Source organism: Nicotiana tomentosiformis, chromosome 11, assembly GCF_000390325.3.
Source record: "Nicotiana tomentosiformis chromosome 11, ASM39032v3, whole genome shotgun sequence".
Lineage (NCBI taxonomy): Eukaryota > Viridiplantae > Streptophyta > Magnoliopsida > Solanales > Solanaceae > Nicotiana > Nicotiana tomentosiformis.
The window spans coordinates 67568170-67589431 of record NC_090822.1 but is presented as its reverse complement, the minus strand read 5'-3'; the positions used below and the strand labels follow the sequence as shown (position 1 = coordinate 67589431).

At 39.8% G+C, this 21262-nt stretch overlaps 1 long non-coding RNA gene across 2 annotated transcripts; it reads left to right on the top strand.

Moving 5' to 3' along the window:
* Positions 1–6872: 6872 nt before the first annotated feature.
* On the top strand, positions 6873–21022 carry LOC117274900 (uncharacterized). 2 transcript variants are annotated; one of them, XR_011412262.1, is made up of 3 exons: positions 6873–7212; positions 19719–19847; positions 20061–21022. It is a non-coding gene; the product is annotated as an uncharacterized lncRNA (long non-coding RNA). The 2 variants fall into 2 exon arrangements; XR_004505057.2 differs by lacking the exons at positions 19719–19847; positions 20061–21022 and adding an exon at positions 7856–8338.
* Positions 21023–21262: the final 240 nt, after the last annotated feature.

The following is a 21262-nucleotide window of genomic DNA, read 5'->3' as shown; positions in this document are numbered from 1 at the left end:
ACTTCGTGAGTTGATTATAGAGGAGACCCACAGTTCCCGGTATTCTATTCATCCGGGCGCCGCCAAGATGTATCAGGACTTGCGACATCATTATTGGTGGAGAAGGATGAAGAAGGATATAGTTGCTTATGTAGCTCGGTGTCTAAATTATCAGCAAGTAATGTATGAGCATCAGAGACCTGATGGTTTGTTTCAGAAGATAGAGATTCCGAGTGGAAGTGGAAGCGTATCACTATGGATTTCGTTGTTGGACTCCCACGGACACAGAGGAAGTTCGACGCAGATTGGGTCATTGTGGACATGCTGACTAAGTCAGTGCATTTCATTCTTGTTGCAGTTACCTATTCTTCGGAGCGGTTGGCAGAGATTTACATCCGCGAGATCGTCCATCTCCACGGTGTGCCTATGTCCATCATTTCTGATCGAGGTACGCAGTTCACCTCGCACTTTTGGAGAGAAGTACAACGTGAGTTGGGCACGCGAGTTGAGTTGAGCACAACATTCCATCCTTAGACGGACGGGGCAGTCCGAGCGCACTATTCAGATCTTGGAGGATATGCTCCACGCATATGTTATAGACTTCGGAGGATCGTGGGATCAGTTCTTGACCCTTGTAGAGTTCGCCTACAACAACTGCTACCAGTCAAGCATTCATATGGCTCCCTATGAGGCATTATACGATAGGCGGTGCCGGTCGCCAGTTGGGTGGTTTGAGCCGGGGGCTCAGTTGTTGGGTACAGATCTAGTACAGGATGCCTTGGATAAGGTCAAGATTATTCAGGATCGACTTCGCACAACTCAGTCCAGGCAGAAGAGTTATGCCGACCGTAGAGTTCGTGATGTTGCATTCATGGGCGGAGAGAGAGTGTTGCTTCGGGTATCACCCATGAAGGGTGTAATGAGATTCGGAAAGAAGGGCAAGTTGAGCCCTAGGTATATCAGGCCCTTTGAGATTCTGGAGAGAGTGGGCGAAGTGGCTTACAGACTCGCATTGCCACCTAGTTTAGCAACTATTTATCTGGTATTCCATGTGTCCATGCTCCGAAATTTCACGGCGATCCGTCCCATGTGTTAGATATCAGTTCTGTCCAGTTGGACAAGGATTTAACTTACGAGGAGGAGCCGGTGGCTATTCTAGCCCTACAGTTTGCTAGTTGAGATCAAAGAGTTATCCTTCAATTCGAGTGTAGTGGAGATGTCAGCCCGTCAAGGCAGCTACTTGGGAGTCCGAGTCGGACATGCAGAGTAGATATCCACATCGTTTTACCAGCCCAGGTACTTTTCTATGTCCGTTCGAGGACGAACGATTATTTTAGAGGTGGAGAATGTGATGATCCGATAGGTCATCTTATATTTTAGAACCTAATTCTGCGTTACGAGGTCTTAAAAACCTCATCTTAGCCTTCCTCAATTTGCGTGCACAATTCGGGTATTTTCCTAGAAGGCTTATATGTTAAAAACTGATAAAAATAAGAATTTTTGCCTAAAAACTTTAGTTGAGTTGACTTCGGTCAATATATTTGATAAACGGACCCGGATTCGTGTTTTGATGGTCCTGGTGGGCCCGTATCGAAATATGGGACCTGGGCGAATGCTCAAAATTAAACTCGGAGGTCCCTAGCTCAAGTTATGAATTTTTGATGAAAATTAAAAGTCTGAAAATTTAATAGTTTTAAGAATTGGTTGATATTTGGCCTTGTTGATACCGGGTCCGTATTCTGGTTTCGGAGCCCAGTATAGGTCCAATATAATATATATGACTTATATGTGAAATTTGGTGAGAAACGGAGTTGGTACGTGATTCAGACGCCCGGTTGTGAAAAATGGGGATTTTAAAGTGTTCTTGAGAATTTCATTTGATTTGGTGCTAAATTTGTAGTTCTAGGTGTTATTTTGGTGATTTGATCGTGCGATCAAGTTCGTATGATATTTTTAGACTTGTGTGCATATTTGGTTTGGAGCCCTGAGGGCTCGGGTGAGTTTCAAAAAGGCTACGGGATGTTTTGGACTTAGGAAAAATTTGGTTTCTGCCGTTTCAGTGCCTTCTGGTTTCCTTCTTCGCGTTCGCGAATGCGTAGTAGAAATTGGGTTGGCTGAATTTTGCTTCTTCGCGACCGCGGAGAGATGGGGACTTTACCCTTTGCGAACGCGGAGAGATGGGGACTTTACCCTTCGCGAACGCGACCAGCACAACGCGAACATGTAGTGATAGAGACCTGGGGGAGGGGGTCAGTCACTTTTCATCGCAAACGCGATCAAGGACTCGCGAAGGCCAGGGGGCGTAACCTTCTCGAACGCGATAGGATTTTCGCGATCGCGTAAGCTTGGCAAGCTCTGCTTTTCGCGAACGCGACACTGTCCTCGCGAACGCGATAAACACTGTCACCCAACTATTAAATAGTCCCATTACGGGACTTAAGCCATTCTTTCAACTTTTCAAAAGCCAAACGACACAGAGGCGATTCTCCCAAGCTAAATTCTTCCCCAAAGTGTTGGTAAGTGATTCTAAACTACTTTCTTTCAATTACACATTACATTTCAAGAGTTTTCAACCTAAAATCTAGGATTTTCATGATGGAAATTGGGGGTTTGAGTAGAATTAGAGATTTTTGCATAATTGGAATTTAGACCTCCAATTGAGGTCGGATTTCAAAATAAATTATATAATCGGGCTCGGGGGTGAATGGGTGAATGGATTTTGGTCCGAACCTCGGGTTTTGACCAAGCGGGCTCGGGGTCGATTTTTGACTCTTTGGGGGAAAGCTTGGGGAATCTTAATTCATGCATTGTAATTGATTTCTTTAGTAATATTTGATATTATTGAGTCGTTTGTGGATAGATACGAGTGGTTTGGAGGTGAATTCTAGAGGAAAAGTGGTAATTAAGCATTGAGTGACCTTTGGAACGAGGTAAGTGTTGTGTCTAACCCTGACTTGAGGGAATATGACTTGTTTGTCTATTTTTTACATGTTTAGATGTTGGGGAACAACGTATATGTGAGGTGACGAGTACTTATACGTTATAGTCGGGTTAAAGCATGCGGGTGGGGGCTTGGTTTCTTGCAATTATAGCTTTCTTTGTTCATGTTGTCCGTGTTTGGACTAGTATTGTTAAATTGATCGTTCTTATCATGTTTACGGATTTTCTGGTGATAATTGAGTATTGATTTCGAAGCTGAGGTTGATATTGTGGAACTAAATGTTGAAGTAAGGCTTGTACTTGTTATTCTATCTCCCTGTTGTTATTTATTCATTGCATTATGGTAAGAGAGTGTGTTAATGCATGAAGGGTGATGCCGTGCCATATTGTGAGTGTTAATGCACGAAGGGTGATGCCATGCCATGCCATATTATGAGTGTTAATGCACGAAGGGTGATGCCGTACCACGTTATGAGAGTTAATGCACGAAGGGTGATGTCGTGCCGTATCTATTGATTTATATTGTGAGGTTGAGAGTAAAGCCACGAAGGGTGATGCCGTTCAATTTTCTTCATTGTGTTTAGTTGTTTTTCTCTAGTTAAAAGTATGTTGACTGTTCTGGTTATCATTTCCGCTGTATCTCCTATATCTTGTGCCCTTTTAGCATGTCCCCCTCCTAATAGTACATATTTAGCTGTTACTGTTATTTTCTTGTACATATACTGTTATCTGCTCAGGTTTATTAAAATGGTAACTTGTCATAGCCTCGTCACTACTTCGTCGAGGTTAAGCTCGACATTTACCAGTACATGGGGTCGATTGTACTGATACTACACTCTGCACCTCTTGTGCAGATTTTGGTACCAGTCCTAGCTGATCGTGAGGCTTAGCAGCTTGGATTTACTGTCAGGAGACCAAAGGTAGATCTGCTGGCATCCGCAGACCCTGGAGTCTCTTTCTAGTTTTATCATTTACTGTTTCCTTACTTCAAAATAGTGTATTTTTTTTCCTTTTTAGACTATGTTTGTAGTAAATCATAGTAGCTCGTGAGTTGTGACTCCAGATCCGGGTGGTAGTAATTAATGCAGTTTTTATATTATTCCGCACTCACTATATTTCATCTTAGCTAATTTGCTGTTATTTACTGAATGGAAAAAGGATTGGTTTAATGATTCTCTAAAGTTGGCTTGCCTAGCAAGTGAAATGTTAGGCACCATCATGGTCCCGATGATGGAAATTACGGGTCGTGACACATAGGATCCTAGAGGCTCCATAAATGAACTGTATAATATTTTGGTTTATGGGTATCATGTCTTGACTCATGATATGACGTACTCTAATTCAAATGGTATTTAATTCACTTTATTCGTTTAATGTTATTGCTAATTAAATGGATTAGATCACATCGGCATGAGTTGGTACGTAATCAAATGGTTTACTCGGTGCAAGTTGATAAATACTAAGTGCCGGTCACACCGCAATCTATTTTGGGGCGTGACAGATTAATTAAATAATAAATAATACTTCGTATCTAATTAATTAATTAACTATTTTAAGATATCCCAATAAGTTCAACAATTAAATAATATAGAGTTCTATAACTGATGAATTAAAAATCTGGATAGTTGTCAGTACAAAGGATACTCTCCCAAATTTTTATCGTTAAATCTAAAAAATAACGTATAAATCATAGAATTAAATAAATACTAATTAATAATTTGTATAAAACTAATTAATCAAATATTTAATATATTGCATTGCGAGAAGCGAGACTTAGATGGTTCAGGCACGTACGGAGGAGAAGCCGGGATGGCCCGGTAAGGAGGTGTGAGCGGTTGGTTTTGCCGAGTACGAGAAGAGGTAGAGGACAGCCTAAGAAATATTGGGGAGAGGTCATCAGACAAGACGTGGCGTGGCTTCAGATTTTCGAGGACATGTCCCTTGATAGGAAGGTGTAGAGGTCGCGCATTAGGGTTGTAGTGTAATGACCCAACCGGTTATTTTAGTATTTGTATTCCGTTAAGCCATTTGAAGTCTTGATCAACATCGTATGACATATTATGACTTGTGTGAATCGTCGGTTTTGGTATTCAGGTTATTCGAAATTGATTTGAAAGAATGATTCTCAACTAGGAAGCTTTAAGTTGGAAAAATTGACCAAGTTTGACTTTTTAGTACTTGACCTTGGATCACAGTTTTGATGATTCCGTTAGGTCCGGATGGCGATTTTGGACTCGAGCGTATTCCCGAATTTGCATTTTGATATTTCTAGAAGGTATCAACACTATTTGGCGAAAGTTGAAAATTTAAAAGTTTGGAATGTTCATAAGTTTGATCGGGAGTTGACTTTGATGATATCGGGTTCAGATTGTGGTTCCAGAAATTGGAATAGCTTCGTTATGTCATTTATGTGCAAAATTTGAGTTCATTCCGAGTTGATTTGATAAGGTTCGGCACGAGTTTTGGAAGTTGAAAGATTCAAAGTTCATTAAGTTCGATTTGAGATGTGATTCATGGTTTTGATGTTGTTATGCGTGATTTGAGGGCTCGAGTAAGTCCGTGTTATATTATGGGACTTGTTGGTATATTCGGACGAGGTCCCGAGGGGCTCGGGTGAGTTTTGGATATGTTTGGGTTGTGTTGCGCTCGTTTTTGATGTTTCGACGTCGTTTCTTCAAACATAAATAGTACCACATTAAGCAAATAGGCTCCAATATTTGGTTTGATTGAAGCATTAGACCCGTATCATAATTTTGGAACCATAGTGTAGACAATAAATTGCGTCGAGAAAATAATCGAGACTGAAAAATATCGCAACAATCGTAGTATTTGATTTAAAATAATTTGAGTGTACAATCTCTATAAATCCTCTAATTCTTCTTTCCAATCGTAAATAAATTTAAGGGCCTTTGAGCTTGATCCTGATTCTATATTTGTTTCCACGAACGATGATCTTGAATTCAACTAGCACGAACTTTTATTTGAACTCGTGCTCCTTGAATCTTGACTTGTTCTTCGTTCTTGAGCTTGAACTTGATTTCTTGAACTTGAACTTGATTGCTTGAAGCTTGAAACTTGTAGAGAAATTTGCGGCGTTTGATCCACGAGCTCTCTCTTGCTTCTTGTTATAAGTTATGGTTCCTTTTTTGGGTTATGAAGACCCCTATTTATAGTTGTGGGAGGGAAGAGTTATGATAAGAACAAACTCTTTCCGACTAATCAAATTGAAGTGTGACAAGGCCGCATTTGATTGGCCAGAACATGTCACTTGCACACGTGGCGCGGTTTCATTAGCTTTTTAATTTGGCTTGGCATGCCTTGTCATTTTGACACGTGGCACGATCCTATTGGCTCTTTCGTTTGACATGGCGTGCCACATCATTTGACACGTGGCACCAAACTGGGCCTCTAGAAAAATGACATTTTGGGCTTAATGAAGTGAGCTCATCACTTTAGCCCAATTAAATGGGCAAGCCCAATGAATTTGGACTTATTTATTTAATCCATATGTATTGGACTTATAATTAATCCAATTATATTAGCCCAATAAATTTATTTGAACTAATATATCTTTAAAATATAGTCTCAATTATTTTATAAATTTAATTCCAATAAAATTTATATGCCTACAATTTTTTTTTTGAAGTTTTGAAGATTAGGCTAGAAGTATATATACTCGACAGCGAGCCAGTTGCAATTTGCTTATCAAACTGATTGCCCGAAGCCACCAAACTTCAACCTTTAACATTTTGGAAGTTAACGTGTTTGTGACGTCAAAAACATTTTGCATATGATCAATGAAGCATTAGGAGACTACATGCTTGATTAGATAGTCTCGAAGCCAATTGGAAAGTAGCAACTTGTTTCTTTTTGTCATGACACACGTGGATGACTAAAATGTCATACGTTCTTGACTTTCCATTTGAATTTGCCTTTCTCTAATTCATTTTTTCTTTTGAACAAAAACCGAGCAAATATTTCATTGTCCAAGAAAATATCATAGGTTTACAAACGGCATACTTTCTTTTCACTATTTGTCACTACCTGGAAATAAAGAGCATGTAGAATTCCTTATCCTATGCAAAAGAGAACTCTACGCCAGCCGCATATCGATGATTACGTGCACAACCATCGTTCATTACCCATCTCAATTAGGAGACTGCCTGCAAATAACATATCCCACATCGAAACAACCCTGGGTCAATATAGACCTTTGCTTTCTATATAAAGCATCATCCTCTTTTAATTGCGGTATCAATTCGCATTGTGCTCAAGCCAAACCGTCGTTGACAGGTGAATTTTCTTTTTTCTGCGTTTTCCCTTTTCTGTCTTTTTTTTTTTTTTTTTAGGTCAAACAAGAATGATATGTTCTTGTTTAAAAAGATGATCCACGCATGAAGAAGGCAATCATAGGGTGTGAGGGGATGAGTACTCATCTCTACCCGAATATCAAAGAGATTACTCTCATTGTGGATCGACTACCGGAGAGATTACTCTCAATATGGCCCCGACTACCGGAGAGATTACTCTTAATGTGGCTCGACTACCAAAGAGATTACTCTAAAAAATGACCCGACTATCAGAGAGATTACTCTCAATGTGGCCCGACTACCGGAGAGATTACTCTCAGTGTGGCTCGACTACCGGAGAGATTACTCTCAATGTGGCCCGACTACTAGAGAGATTATTCTCAAAATGACCCGACTATTGGAGAGATTACTTTCAATGTGGCCCGACTAACGGAGAGATTACTCTCAATAAAAATTATAGTTCCTTTTAAGGACAAACCCACGAATAGGACAACTTAAGGTACAAATGGACTTATATGTCCACCTTAAGATTGAAAAGTTATAAAGCTTCAACTCGAAGACGACATCGACTTGACGACATTGACTTGAACACTTGGAAAACTTTGAAGATTTGGCGGACTTTGCAGACTTCAACTCGAAGAGTGGTTGACTTTTAAAATTCAACTTGAAAAATTAGCAGACTTGAAGACTTCAACTTGAAGATTTGGAGGGCTTAAATATTTCAACTTGAAGAGTGGCGAACGTGGAGACTTCAACTTGAAGACCGACGGACTTGAAGATTTCATCTTGGAGATTTCAACTTGAAGACTGACGGACTTGAAGACTTCAACTTGGAGACTTGGAGGGCTTAAATATTTCAACTTGAAGAGTGGCGAACATAGAGACTTCAACTTCAAGACCGACGGACTTGAAGATTTCAACTTGGAGACTTCAACTTGAATACCGACGAACTTGAAGACTTCGAGGGCTTAAATATTTCAGCTTCTCTTTTGCTTTACATTGTCCGACTTTTATCTTAGTCGTATAATTTTCAGTTTTACGCGCTTGTAACAAAAGATTCATAACTTGTCGTGGGAGAGTCCAAATAATGAACCGTTTGATTTCTCGAAGATTAGACTTCAATATCTAAAATATATCCAAAACTTAAAATCAAACACCTTCAGAATCAGCCCAGATAATATATTTTGTTTTGAAACCAACTTTAAATTCTACCATGTTGAAAATTTTAGATTTGTGCAGTCTCACCAAAAACATCATATCTTGGAGTAGAAAAGTCAAAATCACGAAACATTTGATTTTTTGAAAACTATACTTGCAAATCTATAACATATCCAAAATTCAAGATTTAATGCCTTAAGGAAAGTATCAGATAATAGTTCGAAATCAATATTAAATTTTGACGCGGCGACGATTTCAGATTTGCATGACTTCACCAAAACTTTGGTATCTTGATGTAGGAACATCGAAATCACAAACCGTTTGATCTATTGGAAACTTAACTTTTGAAATAATAACATATCCAAAATAAAAAATTTAATTCCTTAAGGATAGATTCAGATAATATTTCGAAGTCAATACTAAATTTTGACACACCGACGATTTCAGATTTGCGTAACTTCGCTAGAAGTTTTGTATCTTGAAGTAGGGATATCGAAATCACGAACCGTTTGATTTTTTGGAAACTAAACTTCAAAATCTAAAACATATCCAAAATATAAAATTTAATGCCTTAAGGATAGTTTCAAATGATAGTTTGAAGCCGACTTGGGTTTCTGATATGCCGACAGTTCCAAATTAGCGCGACTTCACCAAATGTTTTTTGTATATTGGTGCGGAAGCCCTGAGATTGTTAGACCCTTTTAATTGTTAGAAATTGAAATTCAAGAGCTTCATTCTCACAAAATGTCTTGGGTTCAAGTCTTACTGAATTTGAAACGTCGCGAAGGCTCACCAAAAAAACTTGAATGTTTGGTGAACATGAAGGCATAGCGAATCCCCGGACTTCAATACAAATGCTTGGCAGCCTCCTAAAAGAGATTAATCATTTTATTGAAGACACCAATTTGCCATAGCGGCTTGCTCCCTTTAAATCAAATGGGATCTAAAATTTAGCAGAAGAATGGTATCTTAGCTTGATTTTCAAGTGCTGATTGAATGGATTACTTTCCATCGTACTTCATTCGGACAACAATTGGGGGATTATGTATCTTTTGAACTTATGCGAGTGAAATCAGAATGAAACTCTAAGCTGCCTACGTACCTCGGTAAAGAGGATCAAGTCATACCGTAGTTTAGAATGGGTGATTTTTATTCTTTTTTTATTTTTTATTTTAATTTTTTTCTTCTTCTTTTTTATATGTCCTAACGTTTTCCTAGGCCGCCTCTTTTGAGGTTTTTAACCTAGCAGACTTTTTTTTTGTGGGGGCCGTACATAGTTTAGACTCATGCGGGCTAGGAGTGTAGAAACATGCAGTTTAGGCTCAGGTGTCAAGGAGCGTTGCAATTTCAAGGATAATACTTCTTCAAAAACTTGCCAATAATAGGGCAGATTCTCATGCCATCTGCATCAACTAGCTTGTAAGCCCTACTTGAATAAGTTTCTTGTACGTCATATGGCCCATCCCATTTTGAAGTGAACTTCCCTACAGGTTTATGGGAAATAATCATGGGTTTTTGTACGGCAAGGACTTGATCTCCTACTTGAAAGGATCTCGGGCGAACTCTTTTATTGAAGGCGCGAGACAATCAAGCTTGATAACATTCAAGACTCTGTTGAGCTTCCAACCTCTTCTCATCACGAGCCTCCAACTCTACTAATCGAAGTCGAGCAATTTCTTCATCAGTGATCCCTTCTTGAATAGCCAATCGTAATGAAGGTATTTGACGCTCGAGTGGCAAGACGGCTTCAACTCCATAAATGAGTGCATAAGGGGTCGCTTGTGTTGGCGTGAGGTGAGTTATCCTATATGCCCACAGAGCTTCCTCCATAAGGTCATGCCAATCCCGTTTGGATTTGGAGATGACTTTCTTTAACAAGTTGCATAGAGTCTTGTTGAATGCCCCGGCTAGACCATTGGCGGCAACATTGTACATAGAAGAGTTATGTTCTTGAAGCCAAAGAGTTGACAAATCTTGTTCATCAACCTATTTTCGAACGGCTTGCCATTATCCGTAATTATGTAACGAGGAATGCCAAAGTGATAGATAATATTTACTCGGATGAAACTTGCAATATTTTCCTTCTTTACTTCCTTAAGAGCAACAACTTCAGCCCATTTTGAGAAGTAGTCAGTTGCAGCCAAGATGTATAGGTGCCCACTAGAGGACTTTGGCAGTGGTCCAACAACATCTAATCCCCAAGCGTCAAACGACCAGGATGCAACAGTCGGGTGCAACACTTCAGGAGAGTGATGAATAAAATTCGCATGGAATTGACAAGCCTTGCATCTTCGAGCGTAGTCTAAGCAATCTTTTACCATCACTGACCAATAATATCCCATCTTTTATATATGGAAGTGGAGCTTTGGTCAAGACTGGTGTGACCCACATACCCCAAAATGTGCCTCTTGCAAAGCTTGGAGTGCTTCTTCTTCCCCTAAGCATCGCAAGAGTACTCCATCGAATGACCTTATGTATAGAGTATCTTTGTAGTAAAGGAAGCGAGGTGCACGACGACGGATTTCAGTCCTTCTCCTCGGATTTTCTGGAAGTATCCCATAGCTTAAGTAGTCGATAATGGGTTGTCGCCATTCTTCTTTCTCAGCTTCAGAAACAACGACAAGATGCTTGAGTTTATTTCCTTCACCTTCAACCTCATTTGGGGCGATACTAACCATGTTTTGCAGACAGTAACTTGTGCTTGATCAGGTAGGGTTAACGATGAAGCTAGGGCAGCTAAAACATCAACCTTCTTGTTTTCTTTCCTTGGCCCATGTTAAATAGTAACGTCACCGACCCATCCCATTAATGTTTTAGCATAATCATGATATGGGCGTAGTTAAGGTTTCTTGACCTCGTAACTACCTAAAAGCTGGTTGATCACCAACTGAGAGTCACCAAAGACTTGCAATTACAACTGCTTCATTTCGACAGCCATTTCAAGCCCAAGTATTCGTGCTTGATACTCAGCAGTGTTGTTTGAGAAGAGTTGTGTCAACGTAAAAGAGTAGGGCAGAACTTCACCTTGAGAAGTGACAAATACTACACCAGCACTAGCTCCTCCACGATGTGCAACACCATCAAAGTATATCTTCCATGGAGGTTGAACTTCATTGACCATTGCGTCCTTATCACACAGTTCATCAGTTAGCTCCCAATCATCGGGTATAGGTTGATCTGCCAAGAAGTCTGCCAATGCATGTCCTTTTACAGCCTTATGAGAGATGTACAAAATCTCGAATTGTTGAAATTGGAGATACCATCTCACTAGTCGATCACTAAGAACAGGTTTTGACATCACGAACTTGATGGGATTTGCTTTAGAAACAAGACGAACAACATGAGCCTGAATATAGTGCTTCAACTTTTGAATTGAGAAGACTAGCGCCAAACACAACTTTTTAATTGGCGAATAATTCAGCTCGTTTGGTGTCATCATCCTGCTCAAGTAGTAAAGAGAGTTTTCTTTTCCCTCACTATTTTCTTGGGCCAACAACGCTCCAACAAACCTTTCTTATGCTGAAATATATAGTATCAACGACTTTCCAAGTATAGGGGCTGCTAAAACTAGAGGCTTCATCAAGTAGGATTTAATGCTCTCAAAGGCATTGCTACATGCTTGGTCCCATTTGAAAGGGACACCTTTCTTCATAAGGCGACTGAATGGTTGGTACCTCCTAGCTAGGTTTGAGATGAATCTCCTAAGGTACGCTAACTTTCCTTGCAGACTTTTCAATTCGTGAATATCCCGAGGCTCAAGCATTTTCAAGATTGCATCTACTTTGGCTTGATCAATTTCAATCCCTCGATGTCGGACAATGAAACCAAGGAACTTTCCGAAAGTAACTCTAAAGGCGCATTTCAATGGATTCATCCTAAGTTGGTACCTCTGGAGCAACTCAAACACCATTCTCAAGTCTTTCAAGTGGTCGCCTCTCTTTCTTGATTTTACCACCAAGTCGTCTATATAGCATTCGACATTTTTATGTAGAAGGTCTTCAAAAATATTCTTCATAGCCCTTTTATAAGTAGCACCAGCGTTTTTCAAGCCAAAAGGCATTACCCTCTAGCAATAAATACCCTTGGGGGTGTGGAATGCAGTAAGCTCTTCATCCTTTGGTGCCATGCGAATATGGTTATAGCCTGACGAACCATCCATAAACGACATTGCCTCATACCCAGTAGTAGCATCGATCATCAGCTCTGGAATAGGAAGTGGGAATTCATCTTTGGGACACGCATTGTTGAGATCCCTGAAGTCGACGCACACTCGAATCTGGCCATTCTTCTTCCTTACAGGGACAATACTTGAAACCCATGGTGGGTATTTAACTTCACGAATAAAGCCAACTTCGATGAATTTGTTAACTTTGGTTTCAATCAAGGGAACCAAGTCCGGCCTAAAGCGCCTTTGGGCTTGTTTAACACGGCGAGCACCATTCTTGACGGCAAGGTGATCTACTGCTACTTTCGGGTCCAAGCCAGACATCTCTTTGTAGATCCAAGCAAAGACATCCCTGAACTCCTTGAGTAACTCAATATAAGTGCTTTCTTCATCCACTTCTAGTAAAGCATTTAGGTAGGTGGGTCTTGGTTCTTCATCGGTGCCAAGGTTAACTTCTTTTAAGGCATCAAATGTAGTCTTCACTCCTTCTTCAAGTTCAGGTGGAACATCTTTTGCATCTTCATCTTCTTGAGGGTCCCCATCGTTGAAGGATATGTGATAACACGGTGAAACATCCTCCAATTCTGCATTATCCTCCATTGAAGATGGAACACCATTCTTGCATTGTACAATAACATGATACGAAGAAACCATACTTTCTTAATCTTCGTCACGTTCCTTAGTATAGACCATAATATATGGCTTTACCTTCAGTACATCTTTGCATGAAACCACAAGTTTTGTTTGTCGCCTCATTCTAGAAGGAATCAAACTTTGGAAATCCTTAGAGATCTTCTGGATTTTGGGCGAAGTGGGTGTTCTTATGCTTTGAAAATTTCTCTGGAACTTGTTCCCCTTCTTTAGTGGACCCAATCTCTCAAACACGGAATTCCTCACAGTTGATTTTTCAAGTCGATCAAAGATAGAAGGCTTGTTAGAAGCGGCAGATTCATCTTCTACAGTGATATAATTGCTGCTCGACCTTCTTGTGGAGATGCGCACTAGTGACGGTTGCTTGTATCCCAAACCTTCACGCGGTTGTCTCGTCATAGCTTCTGATGGTAGCTTCCCTAACTTTGACGGCTCATTAGGATTGTATCTAGCTTTTGCAAATAACATGTAAGTGTTAGGATCAAAACCTTCACCTATTCGCTTTATAGGGAGTGCCGCATTCTGCAAACGATTTTGGGCCACAAACCCTGCAAGCGGTATTAAGGACGACTTTACTGCCTCAATTCGTTTGACCAGAAGAGTTAACCCCTTTAGCATGTTAGTTTGGAGATTATATGATTCGCCTTCATCTTTCTTCTTTTTAGGGACGTATTGGAGCGGAGGAGTTACTTTCTTGCCGTGAGACACAATGTTCCCTTTATGAGACTTATTTTGGTTAGGGTATACCTTCTCAGCAACAACTTTGGTTTTATCGGCAACTACCACAGCTCTCTTAGTCGTGGACTCGTCATCCTTGTCATTTATGACATCATCAGCTTTTAGCTCCTTTACAATGCGGTTCTTCAAGTAGAACTTTGCATCGGCGAAGTGTGACTCAGCCTCGGTGAATGGCTCGTCATCAGCAATTATCTTCTTCTTGACTGTACCTTCGTAGTATTTCAAATATTGATGGTAGGTAGATGGAACCACTTTATTCTCATGTATCCAAGGCTTTCCAAGCAAGACGTTGTATGAAGTCTTTGCATCGATCACATGCAGTCATGCACTTGATTGCATATCTTCAATGATGATTTCCAGCCTGATCGTGCCTATGGCTCTCTGCCCCTCCTGGTTGAATCCTTGGATCATCACACGACTTTCTGAGAGTTCATTCATGGGAATACCAAGTTCTTTCACAGTGCGAATTGGCAAAATGTTCACTGAGGATCCTCCATCAACCAAAATTCGATTTACCCTTTCATCACGCATATAGCCAACCAGGTACAATGGGCGGTTATGAAGAGTCTCACATAGCAGAAGATCGTCATTTGTGAATGTGACTTTTTCCTCACAAGCATTAACTTCTTGAGGAGTGGACTCGATGAGCTTTTCCGAAGAAGGTGCCAACGGTAGGTCATCACTCTTTTTTCCCCTTCGTCAGCATGGCAACAAGAGGCATCGATACCCCCATAGGAAATATTCATGCGGAACCAACTTGGTAAAAACTCCTCCAAGGTCACTGGATTTCATGGCTTTTTAGAGTGGTGCACCTTCACTTTTGCTTTCTTCAAGTGCTTAACCGGATTCGATCTCCTTGGTCTTTTTACCATCATTTTCCTTGCTAGTTGTTCTACTGATTCTTTTCGTGGGCTCCTTCTGTGGTGCCTACAAAGAGTCACCAACATCCAACCCTCATCATCATCAGGCTGATTGACTTTAGCTTTGTCGTTCTCCAGTAATTCTTCATCTTTACTTTCTTTAAAACCATATAATTCATCCAGACTGAATGAGCCAAAGGTGATAAAGACTTGATTTGCGCTTGCTTTCTCATCTTCAAGCACGATCTTCTTTTCTCGAGCCAAGTCCATAACTTTGTCCTTGAAAACAAAGCACTTCTCAAGAGGGTGGTTCACAAGTCGATGGTGGTATTTGCAGTAATTTGGGACATTTGTTTTCCCAGCTTCATTTGGTCACTTCATCTCCGGAATCTCAATGAGATTTAACTCGATGAGTTCTTCAAAAATAGCTGGCACATCAGAATCCAGAAATGGGTACTCTTTCTCTTGCATTTCTTTTAGAGTCAACTTTCCACTTGGCTTATCTTGAAAAGAAGTGGATTTCATACTCTGCTTCTTGCTCACCTTCGTCGTGAACTTTACAGGTGATGTGTTGACATTCATAGCTTCTTTGCTTTCAGGCTTGGGTACGAACTTGCCCCACTTCTTGACTTCTTACTTGTCGTTCCCCTTGCCAGGTTCATAGATGGGCAGCCTTTCATTTCCAGCAGAGGCCATGCTCAATTCCATGTCATGGGCACGAGTTGCAAGTTCTTCAAATGTGCTAGGCTTGATACCTTGCAAGATGTAGCGCAATCCCCAATGCATGCCTTGGATGCACATCTCTATGCCTGAAGCTTCACTAAGCCTGTCTTTGCAGTTGAGGCTTGCATTCCTCCAACGATTGATAAAGTCGATAACTAGTTCACCCTTTCGTTGACGAGTATTTGTAAGTTCTATCATACTTACAGTACATCTCGTGCTATAAATGTGATTGGGGAATTCTTACTCTAGTTGATCCTACCTTTCAACAAATCCAGCCTCAAGGTCCATGTACCCATCAAAAGCATTTCCTTTTAATGAGCGGACAAACTACTTGGCAAGGTAATCTCCATAAGTCCCAGCATTGTTGCATGTCTCAACAAAGTACGCCACATGTTGCTTTGGATTTCCTTTGCCATCAAACTGTTGAAATTTTAGAGGTTGATAGCCAGCAGACATCTTCAACATATCGATCCTTGAAGTGTACGGCTTTGCGTAGGTAAAAGAAGGACTTGGAAGCAACTTCATATTTATTTTTTATAGACCCTTCAATGAACTCCTTTAGTTAATTGATTGGAATCATCCCTTCCGAAGAGACTGGAATTTCCTTAGTGGATGCAACTTGTCGCGGGGGAGGATCAATCTCTTGAACTTCTGGGAGTTTGCCCGGTGCATGGGTGGATTCTTCTTCCATCAAGATTCCCACCCTATCTGTTAGCTTGTCGATTCTAGCATCTTGATTTTGCATGCACTTGGTCAAGCCAACGATTGCTTCTGTCAAGTTTGCCAACTGCTCCTCCACAGATGAAGTATTTGTCACCATGGCTTGTATGATTGTCGTGGACGATGGAGAGTAGCATGGATTTTCACACAAATTGATCCTTGATTGGCTCACGCTATGTGGTGTAAGTGGGGAGGATCCATCACTTGAAGCATCATCATCTTCCTTCATAGCAGAGTGCTTGGATACGGAGAGGTCAAGCAGAGCAAGAGTTTTCTTGATCTTTTAAGCAACATCGCTTCCTCCTTCGGGTGCGTTTATGAAAGATCTTGCTCCTTTTGAGGATGAAGATTTGAAAATAGGGGTTGATGCGGACGAAACTTGGGGTGCTTATTGTCCTAACGAGCTTGCTTTGCTTCTCGTAACAGGTCCAAACCTTCCAAAGATAACATCGAGGATGCTTTCCACATCAACATAGAACTTGGAATTAGCAGCCTTGGTCGAAGTTGAACCAGAGTTGATTTTCTTTGAAGCCATTTCAATGTTCTTGAACTTTGATGATTGAAAAGTTGATATGAGAGGTAGATATTATCCCACTGGGCATGCCAGAATTTGTAGACAATAAATTGAGTCGAGAAAATAATCGAGACTGAAAAATATCACAACAATCGTAGTATTTGATTTCAAATAATTTGAGTGTACAATCTCTATGAATCCTCTGATTCTTCTTTCCAATAGTAAATAAATTCAAGGGACTTTGAGCTTGATCTTGAATCTATATTTGTTTTCACGAACGATGATCTTGAATTCAACTAGCACGAACTTTGATTTGAACTCGTGCTCCTTGAATCTTGACTTGTTCTTCGTTCTTGAGCTTGAACTTGATTTCTTGAACTTGAACTTGATTGCTTGAAGCTTGAAACTTGTAGAGAAATTTGCGGCGTTTGATCCAAACTCTCTCTTGCTTCTTGTTATAACTTCTGGTTCCTTTTCTGGGTTATGAAGAACCCTATTTATAGTTATGGGAGGGAAGAGTTATGATAAGAACAAACTCTTTCCGACCAATCAAATTGAAGTGTGACAAGGCCGCATTTGATTGGCCAGAACATGTCACTTGCACATGTGGCGCGGTTTCATTGGCTTTTTAATTTGGCTTATCATGCTTTGTCATTTTGACACATGGCACGATCCTATTGGCTCTTTCGTTTGACATGGCATGCCACATCATTTGACACGTGGCACCAAACAGGGCCTCTAGAAAAATGACATTTGGGCTTAATGAAGTGAGCTCATCACTTTAGCCCAATTAAATGGGCTAGCCCAATGAATTTGGACTTATTTATTTAATCCATATGTATTGGACTTATAATTAATCCAATTATATTAGCCCAATAAATTTATTTGAACTATTATATCTTTAAAATATAGTCCCAATTATTTTACGAATTTAATTCCAATAAAATTTATATGCCTACACATAGAACTGGAATCATCAAGTTTCGACATTGTATAAGGAATTTATGGTTATTTTACTAAGAATTGGGTTGCTAAAAATATTTCAGATTAATTACGAAATTGCCACTGGATTCTTATTTAAAACTCTACACTATTTTCAAGTATTGAAACCAACATATCTCCTTCATTATAAGGTCAAATGGAGTGATTCAAAAGCCTGACTTGATTGGAAGTTTACAAGGAATCCATTGGAGACATCAAAAGAAAGTTTCGGGATCGTTTGGCACACCAAACAAGATAGAATAACTAGGCAAAAATATTTAATATCGAGGGTTTGTCCATTTGGTCATATTTTGAGTTGGGAGCTCAAATTTGGGCAATTTTGGAGGCGATGTTAACCACATGGATTGGGGTAAGTGTTCTATACTCAGTTTTGGTTATATTTCATCAATCTATCTTCGTTTTTGGCATTTGATTGATGATTTCAAAGTGAAATTTGGAGTGTTTTGTCTAAAATTTCATAATGTGAATTTTTGAGTTTTGAACATCGACTCGGAGTCGGATTTGAGTAAAACTAGTATGGTTGGACTCGTAATTAAATGTGTTGTCGGATTTTGTAAGTTTTGTCAGGCTCCGAGATACGAGCCAGGATTTAACATTTTGGTTGACTTTGTGTAAATGTGTAAAGATTCGACCTTTATCATTTGGGATTGTTTTCTTAGGCATTATTTGATATTTTTGAGTAACTTATGGCTAGTTTCGAGCCGTTCTTAGGTGGATACGCGCAAGATGGCATTTCTAGAGTGTTATTTGGCTTGCTCGGTATTTGTCTTGGCTTGTTTGAGGTAAGTGTCTTATCTAAACTTGGTTAAGGCACTAGTTGCCCGAATTATTTGTGATAGCTACATGCTATGGGTGCGCATATGTGAGGGGTTTGAGCCCATGTGCGAGCACTAGGGTATTTATCCATGCTCGTGGTAGTGTTTAGGCTATGATATGCCTATAGTTAACTGTTAAGCTTTAAGCTACAATGTTTCTTATATTTGTATCATTGTTGTGAACTATTTTTGCCATGTTTGAGGTTACGAGGAGGCTAATTCCCTGAATAACTTGGTAATTTCTATTTTTGTGATAAATTACTGATTTGAGCTACGATAGCATATATTGCACATGCCTACACTTTAGCATGTTATTATACCAGTCCAGGAGCATGAAATTTGGTATTTATCCATCATATACATGTGTTCTCGTATACTTTCTTCCGTGTGATATGATTTGGACTGGATGCCTGTGACCACACCGGACAGATTGTGTTGATATTCTTGTGACCACGCCGGGCAGATTGTGTTGATATGCCTGTGACCATGCCAAGCGGATTATGATATTGTGCCTGTGAACATGCCGGGTGGATTGTGATATTAGCACGTGAGTTGTCCGTGCAACACATGAGTTGTACATGCGTATTAATATTATAGCATGTGAGTTGTCCGTGAAGCACGTGAGTTGTTCGTGTGTTTCATATTATTAGCATGTGCGTTATCCGTGCAGCATGTGGATACAGATCTATCCCCTAGGGTCATCCTCTCATGTTTCTCTCTTGATGGTGTACACACGGATTATGAGAAACTAACAAGTTTCTGGTTGATGGGAGAGCTGGTTACTGTTATTGGATCGGGTTGCGCACCGCAATTGAATGATATTTGGTTATTGCATTTCATTTTTACTTGAAATTTCCTCGACTGTTTACCTGATTTTACTTGCATATCTTCCTTATATGCTGGATTGTTAACTAAGAAGAACTCTTTAAAACAAAGAATTGTGAGCATCAAAGTGGTCTTACCTGAGACTTCCTGTTTAGACCATGTATCTATTCTTTACTTCTTGAAATTATGAGCTACACAAGTGTTAGTGAGTATCATTTATAGTTCTTGCTTCTTTTACCTCGCCGAGGTTAGTTAGGATACTTATTGAGTACATGTGGTCGGTTGTACTCATACTATATTTTTTCACCTTGCGTGCAGATTTTAGAGTTGTTGCTATTTGTGGCAGGAGCTGGCATTGAAGATGTACCCACATTCTAGTTATGGATATCACTTGTCCTTGGTTGCTTTAGATTTGAATATTGTTCATGTACAATCCAAGCAGATGTGGTAAATATTTCAGTTCAGTTTTTGTAAAACTCTAAATCTTAGAAGCTCATAATTTGTACTACTAATCCTTGGGTTGTTGAAAAAAGTTCAGTTATTTCATCCTTATTTTCTCAGTAAATCTTATTTAAAATTGGATTATTGTTAAATTAGCTTGTCTAGCGGGTTAGGTTAGGTGCCATCACGACTAATTGGATTTTTTGTCATGACATGTAGGTTTGGACTGGATGCTTATGACCACGCCGAACGGATTGTGTTGATATGCATGTGACCACGCCGAGCAGATTGTGTTATTATGCTTGTGACAATGTCGGTTGGATTATGATATTGTGCTTGTGACCTTGCCGGATGGATTGTGATATTAGCACGTGAGTTGTCCGTGCAACACGTGAATTGTCCATGCAGATTGATATTATTAGCACGTGAGTTGTCCGTGCAATATGTGAGTTATCCGTAAGGATGTAGATATTGATATTATAGCACATGAGTTGTCTGTACAATACGTGAGTTGTCCGTACAACGTGTGGATACAGATTCATCCCCCTAGGGTCACCCTCTCATGTTTCTCTCTTGATGGTGTACCCGCGGATTATGAGAAACCAACGGGTTTTTGGTTGATGGGAGAGGTGGTTACTGTTATTAGATCGGGTTGCGCCCACAACGAACTGATATTTGGTTATTGTATTTCATCTTTACTTGAAATTTCCTCGACTGTTTACCTGATTTTACTTGCATATCTTCCTTAAATGATGTATTGTTGATTGAGAAGAACTCTTTAAGACAAAGAATTGTGAGCATCAAAGCGGTCTTACCTGAGATTTCCTGTTTAGATCATGTATCTTTTCTATACTTGTTGAAATTATGAACTGCACAGGTATTAGTGAGTATCATCTATAATTCTTGCTTCTTTTACCTCGCTGGGGTTAGTTAGGACTCTTATTGAGTATATGGGATCGATTGTACTCATACTACACTTCTGCACCTTGCGTGCAGATCTTGGAGTTGTTGTTGCTGTTTGTGGCAGGAGCTGGCATTGAAGATGTACCCGCATTCCAGTTATGGCTATCACTTGTCCTTGGTAGCTTTAGATTTGAATACTATTCATGTACAATCCAAAAAGATATGGTAATTATTTCATTTCAATTTTTGTAAAACTCTAAATCTTAGAAGCTCATGATTTGTACTACCAGTACTTGGGTTGTTGCATAAATGTTCAGTTATTTCATCATTATTTTCTCAGTAAATCTCATTTGAAATTGGATTATTGTTAAATTGGCTTACCTAGTGGGTTGGGTTAGGTGTCATCACGACTAATTGGATTTTGGGTTGTAACAAGTTGGTATTATAGCTCTAGGTTAATAGGTTCTACGAGTCATGAGCAAATGTCTAGTAGAGTCTTGTGGATTAGTATGATGACG